A 14258-nucleotide genomic window follows, 5' to 3' on the forward strand; every position below is an offset into this window, starting at 1 on the left:
CTCTCCCCGCTGCGCCATTGCCTGGACTCAGCTGGGAGCAAGGAAACACTCTCAAGGCACTCGTGACGCAGAGGACGCAGAGGAGTCGATGAGCCACGGATCTGAATGAAAGGGGAAGAAACTCGAGGAGGCTTGTCTGGCACGAGGACGGACCCTGCCGGCGCTGCCTCAGGTAAGACCGTTTTCTATTTCCTCCTTCCTTGGCTTCCTTGTGGTGGTTGCTGAAGCTTCTGGATTCACAGAACTCTAGGAACCTGTCCTGTTCCAGAAGGCCAGAGGAGCGAGTTGCGGGGGTGCAGAGAGGACTCTGTGTTCCCCGCCAGTACTTTCTAGAAAGGGCGGCAGCAGGTGGGTGTTTGTACCGGCTCCTCTTCACAGCCATTCCTCTCGGACCGCAGCCCCGCACAGCTCATGGCACTGCGTGATTCATGATCCCCAGGGGACCGCTGGCCTGCCGACCTCTCAGGAGCGTGGCAGCTCTGTTTTCAGAGTCATGCAGAGTGATGATGAGCTTCCCTCCCAGAAGACCCCTTCTGGGGGCCCCGTGGAGACGAGGACCCCCCAGCAGAGAGCAGGCATGAGTGGGAAGACCGGGTTCCTGTGCAGGTAGCCCTCAGACTGAACGGCTCTGCTCTTTGGGGGTAAAATTGCCATGGAGCAGTCATTACGTTGTAGGGGGTCCCTTAGATAAAGACTTCAGGGACAAATTTCTCTGAGCTTAGAGCTAGGAGATCATTTTGTTTCCTATTTAGTCGATCTGCATTCTTCTACTAGGGAAGAAATGCTTCATTTTCAACTATTCTTCTTTTTGCCCTGGCTGGAAGGAGACCCCTTATGTTCGATGCTGTGCTTTCCTCTGTCAGGGTTTCTTAATAAAATTCTCACCCACCTCACCCAATCTCGGTCATTTTGTTTAGTGTTAATGTGCTTGGACATGTCTTGAGTCTTTCCAACTGCCTTGAGTCTGTTCTAGGAAAGAAGTAGGGAGTAAAGAAAGGGCTACTTTACGGGCACCTGGGTGGCTCAGATGGTTAAAGCCTCTGCCTTTGGCTCAGGTCATGATCCCAGGGTCCTGGGATCGAGTCCAGCATCGGGCTGCCTGCTCCTCCCTCTCCCTCTGCTGCTCCCCCTGCTTGTGCTCTCTTGCCCTCTCTGTCAAATAAATAAATAAAATATTTTTAAAAAGAAAGAAAGAAAAGGGCTACTTAAGGGGTGCAGGAGTTGAGGCTGCAGAGAGGGAGGATCCAGTAGCTAGCTTCAAGGCAGAGAGGCTGGGAACTGGGTGGTCCATGCAGAGGGCGGGGCCTTCCAGGGGGAGGCTGCTGGTACTAAGGGCTGCTTTTACTTAGTGAACCTCTAGGGTGCTTGGGAAATCTACATTTGCTTGGAAACCCTGTTTTTCAAATGAAGCATAGGGACAACAGAAGGGAAGTTTTTCTGCTTAAGAAGCCAGAAGAGCCAGAGACAAGTTGATGGACACTTTAAGCTTGGCCCTCCTGCCATATTTGCCAGCTCTCCCAAACACAAGGCTTCAGTGCTTCGACCGTGAGTTCAGTGACCCTTTGCTGTGGTGGGACTGAAAAGAAGGGAGTCTTTTGGTTTTATCATCAGCTCTGTGTTCAGTCGTGTGCCTGGAGATGCAAGCATGGGTTCTGCGGTGACAGAGATGACCGGGGGTTAGATCTAGGCACTGATGTAGGTCGCTGCAGGCCTTGGGAGCCCCTTTAACCTCCAAGTGTCAATGAACTCGTCTGTAAAAGGAGGATCATAGCACCCATCTGTGGGAGGCACAGTCCATACAAACTGAAGAAATAGACCAATAAAGGATGCTATTTACCTTTTTTCCTATGGCTCTTTGCCAAGGAAAATAAAGGACCCTGTTGTGGCTCTCAGATATTTCAGAATGTATATCTTTATCCCTGTTCCGCAGTGCTCCGAACTCCTTGGTGTACTGCACCAAACCGGACCAGGTTTCTCTTCACTGGGCTGTTTCCTGAGTGGCCAGACGTGCCCCTGGGTAGGGGTGGGAATTTGAGTCTCCTCCACAGGGTTGCTGATGTGGCAGCCTACCCGGGTTGTGACGGACATGGCCCCCACAATGCCAAAAGGTCACTGAGAAGAAGACATTCTGTCGCTGAAGATGGAAACAAGGGCTATTGTTGAAATCACACATCGGGCTGGTGGCACCTGCTCTTATCCCACAGACCGCTCCAGTGGCTGCCTGCAGGAACGGCCCTCCTGGAGGACAGGACAGGAGGGAGCCCAGAGGAACACAATGGGATGGACTAGATCCCTGTGCACTTGGGTTGGACATGACACCAGGAAGGTGGGCCGAAAGAGTCTCTGGTGAGAATTTGTTGGCTCATCCTTTGAAAACCTCTGGAAACTGCTCTAGAATAAAGGAATGAGGGCATTGCCTCTCTCTTGGTATGTGTGTCAGGCCTCAAGTTCACATACATCAGGGGCTTGAGAACATTGATGATCTGTGTGCTCAGTGTGTGTTTCCTAGCTGCTGGCTCTGGCTCAGCGATTCCGCTTGTTAGTATATCCTAAGGAAATGACTAAGTATAAGTATATGCAGCACTTCTTTGCAACAGAAAGAATTGGAAACAACCTAAATTTCCAACAAAGGGGAGATAGGCTATGATGATTCATTCATGGAATAGTAGGCGATCATGAAATAAATCATTTTAAGACAAAAATTTCAAGATAAACTGTTGAGTATATAAACATAGATTATAAAACAATAGAGAATGAGTTCCTTTATTTTTAAAGTAAACTTTTTATTTTGGAATAATTTTAAGTTTACAGAAAAGTTCCAAAGATAGCACACAGAGATTTCTGCATACGCATCACCCAGCTTCCCCTGCTGTTAACATAATCATGGTATTTACCAAAACTGAGATGAACAGTGGGACATGACTAGACTCTGACTTTATTTGGTTTTTACCAGTTCTTCCCCTAGTGCCCTTACTTCTGTTCCAGAATCCAACTCAATATGCCACATTGCACTCAGATGCCTTTTTTTTTTTAAATCGTATGTAAATAGAAAAGCATCTGGAAGATTGTAGACAAAAATATTAACCATGGGGTGCCTGGGTGGCTCAGTGGGTTAAGCCTCTGCCTTCGGCTCAGGTCATGATCCCAGGGTACTGGGATTGAGCCCTGCATCAGGCTCTCTGCTCAGCAGGGAGCCTGCCCCCCCACCACTCTCTGCCTGTCTGCTTATGATCTCTCACTCCCTCTCAAATAAATAAATAAAATCTTAAAAAAATATATTAACCATGACCATAGCTGAGTGATGGGACTAAGGGAGATTTTTCTTTTTCTTTCTTTTTTTTTTTTTTTAATATGTTTATTTAAGTCGTCTCTATGCCAAACGTGGGGCTTGAACTCATGACCCCGACCCCAAGAACTGCGCATGCCTCACTGACTGAGCAAGCCGGCTCCTCAGGAGATTTTTATTTTAAAATCTTTCTTGAGTCTTCTAATTTTTCCTGTGTGTAACATGTCACTGAATTAACAACAACAATGAATGCCTCCAAGCTAAGCTGATTACTTCTAGTATTGCTACGCTGTGCTGTGGATTACCTATTCATTTGTCCTTCTCTTTAGTCTGAGCTCAAAAGGAGGGGCCACATCCACTCCACCCCTCCCTCCCCACCTTACGGCAGGGGCTCAGACATGGGAGGAGGCACTGACATGTGGTTGAATGAAGGAGCAGAGTCAGAGAAGTTAATTGCTACTAACGCTCAGAGATTAACTAGTCTTAGCACTCTTCCAGCTTGAGAAAACCCCAGACTTTTATTTCCCCAGTTTAGTAAGCCCCAGCAGAAGCACAGGACCTGTTTTTAAAGCTTACAGTCTCTGGGCCCTGGGGTGGCTCAGCTGTTACGCATTTGCCTTCTGCTCAGGTCAAAATCCCAGGGTCCTGGGATTGAGCCCTACATGGGGCTCCCTGCTCATTGGGAAGCCTGCTTCTCCCTCTCCCACTCCCCCTGCTTGTGTTCCCTCTCTCTGTGTGTCTCTGTCAAATAAATAAAGTCTTTAAAAAATAAATAAAGTTTACAGTCTCAGGGCTGACTCTCATGCCCATCACTCAATGAGTCACTGGTCAGTTGATCAGGTCTATAGATGGTATCCGAGGAAAAGTGAGGGTTCTGCTATTTAAAGGGGGTGGGGGATGGATGCTGAGCAGTTTACACACATCAGACCCAGCCCCCAACAGAGGCATTTTAGTCCCTGATCCTTTCCATCAGGCTGTAAGCCGTTGAGGAAGATGGGACCTCATCAGCTCTGCTCACCTAGCACAGTGCTTGGTGTAGAGCAGAGACCTAACCAACATATATATATGTGAATAAATATATCTCTTGGTAAACAACATTGTTTAACTAGATGGTGTTTGAATCAGGATGGTTTTAGTTGCAAATAATAGAAAATTGACTTAACCATAAAGGAAATTTGTTGGCTCATGCAACTGAAAAGTCTAGTGGAGCCCAGCAGTCAGGCATGGTTTGATCAGAACTCCATTTCTCCGCTAGTCTCCTGGTTCTGCACCCTCAGCATCAACCTCAGGCTGGTTTCTCATGATAACAAAATGGCTGCAGCAGTTCCAGACTTCACATTTGTACTCCACACCGTCCAGAACCACTGAGAAAATAGAACCTGTGTCTCAGAATTCCCAGCAAATCCTGAGATTCACTGTGGATTGAGTAAGGTCACCTGCCCACTGGGGATTAACCCTTAGGGGCAGAGGTTCTTCGGTGGCTTAGCTCAGAGCATATGTCTTACCCTTAGAATGGGGGAAGAGGAGGGAGTTGAATCAGCTTCCCTGAAACTATGTAAATTCCCAATGGGAACTGAGACTCTGAGAATCAAGAGCAGTCCAGATCCTGGGGAGGTGACCGACAGGAATCCAACTCAACTGAATAGTGCAGCACAGACAGGGTCACGGTCGCAGTGGTTATGAGGAGGAGGCAGAGAGGGCTGCAGCAGTCAGAAGGGCGGCTTCATAGAGAGGGAGGGGAGCCTGGGCCTAGAGGATGGAAGGGCATCCCACGATGATATACTGAGCACTAAATCCTCTGTATGCATCATCTCAGTGAATCCTTACGGTGACCTGCCAGGTCAATATCCTCATCATGTCTGTTTTGCAGGCAAACCCAGAGGTCTCATGGTAAGCCCCGATGCTCATGGGTGAAGGAGGTCTATGCATTGGTGGAGTGGCCTGACCTCAGACATCCTCACAGAGGTCGTGAAAGCCAGCTTCCAGAGTCTCATCTCCCAGTCTGGGTCCTCTACCTAGAATTCTTTCTCCACCCACCTGTCCAAACCCTGTCTCTTCCTGGCCCAGTTCAAGGCCCAAGCCCCATAACACACACTCCGTAACACCTAGCAGGATGGAATTATGCATCCGACTGTCATCCTGCCAGACTTCTGTGAGCTCCTCATAAAAACTTCACTTTATCTTTGTATCTTGGGGCCTTGACACCGTCAACTTCCCTTTCCAGTTGCTATGGTGACCTCTTCTAAGAGCTGGAGGGACCGCATAAATGCAGGATGTTAGAGCCCTCACAGATTAACCTGTCTCATCCTCACTTTTTTTTTTTTAAGATTTTATTTATTTCTGTGAGAGAGAGAACACAAGCGAGGGGAGGAGCAGAGGGATGGGGAGAGGCAGACTCCCCGCTGAGCACAAAGCACCCCAATCCTCTCACTTCACAGGAGGAGAAACTGAGGCCCAGAGAAGTTGAGACTTGCCCATGAATGCAACTGAGCCTAGAACCCCTGGAGTCTAGACCCCAAAAATGACATGGCTAGAACATAGTTCTCGGGGTGCATCGGTAGCTCAGTCAGTTAAGCAGCTGCCTTCGGGCTCAGGTCGTGATCCTGGTGTCCTGGGATCGAGTCTCGTCTCGCATCGGGTTACCTGCTCAGTGGAGAGCCTGCTTCTCCCTCTGTCTCTCTGTCTCTCATGAATAAATAAATAAAATATTTTAAATAAATAAGTAAATATTTTAAAAGTAAAGTAAGTATATTATTCACTCTGGAGCCAGATTGAGCTCCAATCCCAGCCTCTGTGTGCCCTAGCTGTGCGCTCTGGGCGAGTCCCTCAACCTCTCTGAACTTCATTTCCCTCATCTGTGGGGTGGGGTTGCAGCGTGCCCACCTCCCAGGGCCGCATCAAGAAATAAATGAGTCCCTACAGAGCTCTCAGCACAGAACCTGGCACTTGGTGGCCCACTTGGTGGTGGGTTTTGTTCTCAGAGCTGTAGCCTGTGAGACATGGAAATGCCGGCCCCACCCAGTGGGACCTTTGGGGGCCTATCCTCTTGTACACTCAGGTCCACACACCTCTTCAGAGCAGCTGAGAGACAAAAAGGAAGTCACTGTGACCTTGTGATGGGAGTGGGCCAGAGTCCCCAATCCCTTGAGGTGCCTGCTATGACTCCCTTGTAGGTCAGAACCAACCCTCCCCCCGCATCCTCCTGCTGCTGCTCTGGTCCCAGGTCACCGGCTTCTGCCTCAGGCTGGCTCAGACGTGGGGAAGCTGCAGACCTGGGTGGGCTCAGGTTGGAGCTGGTCCAGAGCTGCAGGCCGCAGTGGCAACAGTGGGGTCCCTCACAGGCTCCAGGGAGGCCAGGAGAGCAGTGGGAGTGACAGCCCTGGGCAGAGGCCCAGATTGCAAGGTAGAAGTGCCACCAGGGCCAGAGGGCACAATCCTAGGAGTGGGCCCCCAGTCCCACCCAGAACTACACCATCTTCCCCTTTCGAGAGCCCTCACTGGGCTCCTGTTCATATGAGCCCCTGACCCCCAGGTGTGGAGACGCTGAGCCTGGAATTCAGATCCCGGCTCACGGTGGACAAGCCACTTCCCTCCGTGCCCTTCAGCTTCCTTTCTTGCACACTGAGGATGGTGATGCCTTTATCAGAATAAAGTAGAATTCTATATGTGGGAGTGTCCCAAGCTAAGTCTTCACACAGTAGGCGCCCAATGTATGTCTATTCCCTTCTCTCTCAGGCATGCCATTGGCAAAGCAACAGGGATTGGAACCTTTGAAAATGCGCCAGGCTCCAGCCTTAGCCATCCTAAGCTGAATCTTCTTTCCCCACCGGAAGGATTCCCAAAACCCGGGCTCAGTCTTGCTTCTGCCCCTTACCAGGCAACCTTTTATGTGTCACGCCCATGTGTCATGTGCCTCCCTTTTCTCATCTACAGAGTAGACACAGCAATACCAACCACATTATCGATTCAAGAAATTCACTCTTGTCTGCAATATATGTAAATCAAGTCATTATGCTGTACACCTTAAACTTACTACAAAGTTGACTCTTGTTTGTGCTGAGCCCTTTGGACCCAGAAACAAAGATGAACGAGACTGTGCCTGCCCTCAGGAACCTCCCAGTCTAACAGGGGGAGACAGGTATAAAATTAGAGGCACAGAAAAGGTAGTAAGAAGGGAATGAGGAACCTAGGCCAGGCGGGCTGGGGAAGGCCTCCAAGAAGGGGACATCGGAGCCACAGCGTGAAGAATGAGTGGGAGTTTGCCAGGGCAGCCACTGGGGAGAAATCTTTGTGTCAAATAAACATGTTTTATAAATTGGGCTGCCTTTCCCTTCTAGGCTCCTACCTGAGCCCACAAGGCTCCTGTGGAAAACAAAGAAATGCCCTAGAAATCCCTCCCCAGGCCAAGAGTTCCTAGAATAGGGGGCAGGGGAGGGATATCACCAGCAGAGCAAAGTCTAAACTCAGTAGCCGGCCACACAAAGGCCTGTCGAGCTCCATCTCCCCTTTCTATTTTATGCTGCACCAAAACAGAGCCACTAAGAGCTCCCCGAAGTCAACTCCAGCAGGTCTCCTCCCTGGGTCTCCTGCCTCTCCACACCCACCTGGCAACCTCCAGTTCAATCTCCTGGAAATGTGATTGGGCCCACACCCGACTCCAGCTACCTGGCACTTTTCTATCTACAAACACACAGACTTGTCCTACCTCCCCAAATGACCGGGGCTCCTTCAGAAACAAAGAGCTGGCCTCCGCCTCTGGGCCCCCAGCGCCTAGCACAGGAACTGACCCAGAGCTGCATGGGATGGGTGCTCACAAGTCGTCCACTTCCGCAAACGTTGAGCTTCTGCCCCGGCCTGCTGGTCCCGAGCCAGACAGACAGAATACAAGAAGCACAGGGCAGCCCGGGGAGAAACTCACATGTTAGCCAGTAATTGTAGCGTCGGGTGATATGGTGGGAACACAGCACAGAGCGACGACTTCACCTGGACACCGTGGGGAAGGCCTACAGAGTCACCAGCCCAAATGGACCTTGAGAGTCAAGCAGGGCTTTCTGGGGATGCGGGAGAAGGGAAGACTCTAGCTTGGACAAGGCACGAAGGGTGCAGCACACTCCAGAGACAGCAGGGTCTGTTAAAGGCTGGAGCCTAGGAGGCATGGGAGGGGGCTGGGACAGGAGGCCAGGGAGGCAGCTGGGGGCAAAGAAAGGGCAGACTTGACCCTCTTGTGGAAGAGTTTGGACGCACGTCTTAGAACCCATTATTGGAGCCTCACAAACAGAAGGGCTGATGTGGTCAGTCTGTGTTTTAATGTTGAGGAGGGAGGGGAGAGAGGGTCCGGGGAGGAAGCTGCTCTGTTAGTCCGGGGATTCGGGCCCCTTGGTGGCAACGGTTAACCCTTTTCCAGGGACCACTCCTTATAGGCACTGCTCTAATTACCTTTTACATATTAACTGATTTAATTGTCCCACAGTCCTATTCTAAAGATTAAAACAATGAGGCGTAACGCAGCTAAGGATCTGGCTTAACTTTCTAGGTGGGGGAGCCCAGAGGCCCACCCTCGCTGGCACATGGCAAGGGGGCTCCCCGTTCTCACAGTAGTGATAACGATGCTCTGCCGGTGGATGTTTGCTGCTTGTATATTACAGGGCTCTGCTCTGTGCTCTTCAAACTGGTAGCTTGGTTTTCATCGGGGTGGCAAGGAGGACACTGTCCGGCTGGAAGAGCCCATAGTTCAGTAGAGCCGCTGTTCCAGGCCGCGCTGTGCATGTCTGAGCCACCCAGAGGGAAGTGGCCTGGTCACCTCCCCAAACTGCTGACAGCGACCTTTGGCAGGGGCAGCCAGACATAGCCTCGTGCTGTAGTTGGCTGAGAGCCCAGCCAGAAAGGCTGAGCTGGTGTGGAATGAGCAGCTGCAGGGCCGGGGCCTCTGGGGCCTCCAGGCACCCTGGCTTGCTGCCGGGACACTGTGTGCGGCTGCTTACTGCCCAGAGCTGGGAACCAAGCATCGGGACCCCTGGGCTTGGGGCCTCACTCGGTCGCTGATATGCTATGGGATGTTGGGCAAATCCCTACCCCTTCATGAGCCTCCGTTTCCTAGACAGTGAATAAATAAGCTTGCCCTTGTCCTTGATCTTCTGGCCACATTCTCCTCGGATACTGCGGCTACGGCAAAGGCGTCTCTCTGGCCAAGAAACCCAGGCACTAGGTTACTTAGGATCTCTCCTTGGTGCTAGTCCCTGCGCTGTGCGCTGGGGCTGTGATGGGGAGCTGAGCTGATCCCTGCCTTCCAGTGATGCCCAGTCAGTTGTAGGGTTGGGGACATATAGGAGACCAATCACAGCCCAGTGTGGTAAGTCCAGAACGATGTAGAGAGAAGGAGACCCAAGGGGCTACGGGGCCCCAAGGCAGGAGCCCCTGACTCTGCCTGCAGTGGCCTGCAAGGCTTCCCAACAGAAGAGTGTGGAGCAGAGGGTGTTTTGCATCTCCCAGGCAGAGAAGGGATGTGCGCTGCTATTGAGGGGACAGTGTGTGCAAAGGCCTCATGGGAGAAAAGACCAGGTCTGTGGAGGAAGAAGTATGCTCCGCGTGGCAGGTGCTAGGAGGGGAGTGGGTGTCACCACGAGGGGATGAGCCGAAGAGGCAGGCCAGAGGCAGCAAGGGGCTGAGATGAGCGCCAGTTGCCTATCTCAAGGTTCCCAGGCTATCCCAGGCTAGAAAGAGCAGGACCCACTCACAGGCCTCACAGGCATCAGGCAGAGAGGGAGGCTGGGGGTAGACAAAGCCTCTGGAAACTCAGCTCACCCTCACCTCCTCCTCCCTTCCCCCAACCCCAAAGCCAGCCTGCCTCCTGGGGCACTCCCTCCCTTCCAGTCTCAGAGAAGGACCTTCCTAGAGCAGCCCATTCACCCAGACACCTCAGGCTTGTGGGCCTCCTCCTCTATCTTGTGGGTTCTTCCCGCAGCCCAGTGAGCAGCTGAATTCAAAAAACCTGCAGAAACAACCAGCGAGTACCTATGGGCCAGGCCCCGGGCTGACCTCTAGAAGACAGGTCAGGCAGGGTTCCTGCCCGGAGCCCCCAGTGTGGCTGAGAGGACAGGCGCTAAACTTGTCGGCACGCCAGTAATGAATTTACTTATGATTATTTGGGTTGTTTAGAAAAACTCAGGTAGCTGGAGAGCTTTATAACAGGAAGCCAGCCTCTCTGGGCAGAAAGGAAAGGCATTCCTAAGCAAGGGAAGTCGCAGTTCAAACTTAAGATACGGAGCAGCTGGCTTCCTCCATGAAGCAGCCCAGGGCACGGTCGTCTGGCCACAAAGGGTACCTGACTTCCAGCCCGCCACCTCCCATCAGTCATCTTCTCCCATCCTTCAAATGGCAACTGCAAAGAATGTCTGAATCTTTGATCTTATTGGATCCTCTGTGAGGTGAGACTCACAATCCCCACTCAGAGGCAAACTGAAACCTAGGAGGTCTGAATGACTCACTTATGTCCTCACAGCAAGTCAGAACCGGGACAAGAACCCGCATCTCTGGGCTCTGAGCTACACAGTGAAATTGTGGAGGAAAATCACCACTGTCTTTTCAGGTTTTGCCTTGGGTCAGACCATCCCTGCGATGATGACAGACACCCAAGGGACTTTCCTGGAAAAGAACTTCCTGGAGGGACATGAGAATAACCCAAGAGATATTTTTGACTTGGGGACAGCCCCGTGCGGAGCCTGAGGGAGCCTAGCAACCCCAAGCAGATTCTCCAGCCTTGCTGGAGATCAGAGCTCAGAGCAGACACCAGAGTAGTGGGGACTGTGGTTCTTTCTGTCCTTGAGCGTGCAAACGGCTCTGCTTTTGATGAAATGAAGCACGAGCCCCACACACAGTTCACACAATCCTCTCCAGGGGGTGTGGGCACCACCATCAGAAAGGCCTGTCTAGGGGTGCCTAGGTGGCTCAGTCGTTAAGCGTCTGCCTTCGGCTCAGGTCATGATCCCGGAATCCTGGGATCAAGCCCCGCATCAGGCTCCCTGTTCAGTAGGGAGTCTGCTTCTCCCTCTCTCTCTGCCTGCCTCTTTGCCTACTTGTGATCTCTCTTTGTCAAATAAATAAATAAAATCTTTAAAAAAAGAAAAAAAGAGAAAGAAAGAAAGAAAGAAATGCCTGTCTACTGTGGGAAGCTCTAAGCCATTTAGCACTGGGCCCTCAAGCCCTGAACTAGGGTGCGTCTTTTTGGGTCCAGTGGGAGGGTCACTGGGCCCTTATGGAGAGGATTTTCCAATTCTGATGAAGGGTCTTTGGATACTCTGGCTCTGGGGATGGGGGTTCTCACAATAACAGATGAGTCGTGAGAAACACAGGAACAGTTAGGGTGTCTTGAATCTATCCAGGTGCACATATTTGCAGGGTCTGTGAAGTTCCTCAGTGCCTTTCACTCCCAGGGCACTCACCCCAAGATTATCTTGTACTCCCCATTGGCCTTCCAAGCAACATCCTATGGAGCGAAAGATTAAAGATGGAGAAAGAGGGGCGCCTGGGTGGCTCAGTGGGTTAAAGCCTCTGCCTTCAGCTCAGGTCATGATCTCAGAGCCCTGGGATCAAGGCCCACATCAGGCTCTCTGCTCCGTGGGGAGCCTGCTTCCTCCTCTCTCTCTCTGCCTGCCACTCTGCCTACTTGTGATCTCTGTCTGTCAACCTGGGTGGCTCAGTGGGTTAAAGCTTCTGCTTTCGGCTCAGGTCATGGTCCCAGGGTCCTGGGATCGAGCCCCACATCCGGCTCTCTGCTCGGCAGGGAGCCTGCTTCCTCCTCTCTCTGCCTGCTTCTCTGCCTAGTTGTGATTTCTCTCTGTCAAATAAATAAAATATTTAAAAAAAAAAAAAAAAAAAAAAAATAAGTAAAAATCTTTAAAAAAAAAAATGCAGAAAGAGGAGAACGGCCCAGGACCCAACAGAGAGGGACACATCTGGAATCAGATCTGCCCCTCTCCTGTGGCGTCCATCTGCCCCCACACCATCTGCTAGCCTGGGGCCACCCTCCCCAACCCAACCCTTGCCTTTCCAGACCCTGCTGAACTGTAGGCCTCAGAAGCCAAAGAACCAACCCGTGGTCCCTTCCAGCTCCCCCACCCCATATCGAAGTTGCCCTTTCTTAAAAAGCCATGTCTGGGGACAAACTGGGGGCTTTCAGTCCTGGCTCTGCCTCCTTCCCCTGCTGCTGTGAGCTTAAGTGAAATCTTGGATCTGAAAAAGGACTTCATAAACTGAAAACCACTGAAGCAACACAAAGAAAGGGAAACCATCACCCTCTTCTGTACAGAGACGAGGAGCTCACAGTCTGGAGAAACAGACACACAGACCCACAACCCCAGCATGGCATGAATAAAGTGACAGCCAAGGCCTGTGCCAGGCACTGCGAGACAAAGACAACTCCTAAGGGAGTCAGGGAAGGCTCTAAGAAGACACCTCCAAGATGGCCCCTAGGGATGCGTGAGAGTTTACCAGCTGGATGAAAGACAAGACGAGGCATGCGTTTCATAGGAGGGGAACAGCTGGTGCAAAGGCCTGGGGGCTGGAAAGGGAATGAGGTCTACCTAACGCATCCAGTCAGTGATGGGGAAATGAGTCTTGGCAAGGCAGCCCAGGGCAGGGTGGAGAAGAGCAGTGACAGGCTTGCAAAGACCATTCGGAGCTCATTTCCATAAATAATGGGAGTTCTAAAGGAGGGAGTGGTACTTGTGCGAGGAATTACAATTTCCGTTTCTTACAAATTTCAAAATAGAGCCTCAGAGTGAGCCAGCAAACTGCCCAAAGCCTCTGTATTCACTTAGTACCAGTCCAAGTCTGAGTCCGCTGTGAGCTGGTCTGGTCGACACATAAAATATGACACATAAAACGGTGGTCGGCTGGGTTCAAACCCAGGTCTGTCCGACTCACAAACTCTTCGCTGCAGCAGCCATGGGGCAGAGATCCGGGGCCCTCCGTCCCCATCCTGGACTCCAGCCCCGTGCCAGCTGGAGAGAACAGCCAGTCACCAGCCAGGTTAGGCTGTGGGCCAGTCAGATAGCCTAGCAGGGCTTGGGAAGGAGGTCATCAGCAGGTTCTCTGTTTCAGGCTAGGTTTTACAAAGCTTTACACTGCCCTGGCAGGAGAGGGAAGGGTTGGGGGAGGGGGTCTTCCAAGGAACCACCTGGCAAGAGTAGGACCTCCTCCTCCTTAGTCAGGCAACATCTGAGCAGCTGTGTCTAGGTCTCCCTCCCTCTTGCTCCCTGGCTCCCTCCTCCTCCTGCTCCCTGGCTTGGAGAATCATTGCTTCCAAGATTGTTGGAAATGGAAAAGCCCCCACCCATCCTTTCTTCAAATCCATTCCACAACATTATGCAGATGGCAAAACAGAGGCCCAGAAAGGAAGAAGGCTTCCCCATGGTCACTCAACCAGTTCTCTCCGACCCATGTTTGTAGGTCTTACTACGTTCTCCTGTGTAGGGGCTTAAAATGTAAAGCACTTGAATAGGCAATAGATGACCCTCTCCCCACTGGCCTAGGGCCCCTAAGGATAAAGACTGATTCACCTCTGTGCCCAGGGCCCAGCATAGCAAAGGTGTGTGGCTATCCGGTAATCCCCACATGTCCCACAAGGTCCTGGAGTACCTATGAAAGACACAGGGGATGGACCTCCAAAGAACAGAATCTTCATGTGGGCTAGTATAAATGTGGGTGGGGAGGAAAAGGAGTCCCAGGTTCCAGGCTTCAGCTCCCAGGTATGTGGGGATAGCCTTCCCTGATTTCGAGAACCCTTGGAGGAAGAGCAGATCTTGATGACAAGTACAGCTGGGACCCTGAAATTACGAATAAAGGTCTGGGCGAAGGTCTGTCTGAGGATGTTATTGGTATACCCTGGAGAGTGAGGAGAACTTGTGTATGAATGGGAAAGTGTTTTGAATGGACGCTGAGGTTGGTCCTTGACCCTGCTGGAGCAATAGAGACC

The sequence above is a fragment of the Meles meles genome, chromosome 1 (assembly GCF_922984935.1).
Source record: "Meles meles chromosome 1, mMelMel3.1 paternal haplotype, whole genome shotgun sequence".
NCBI lineage: Eukaryota > Metazoa > Chordata > Mammalia > Carnivora > Mustelidae > Meles > Meles meles.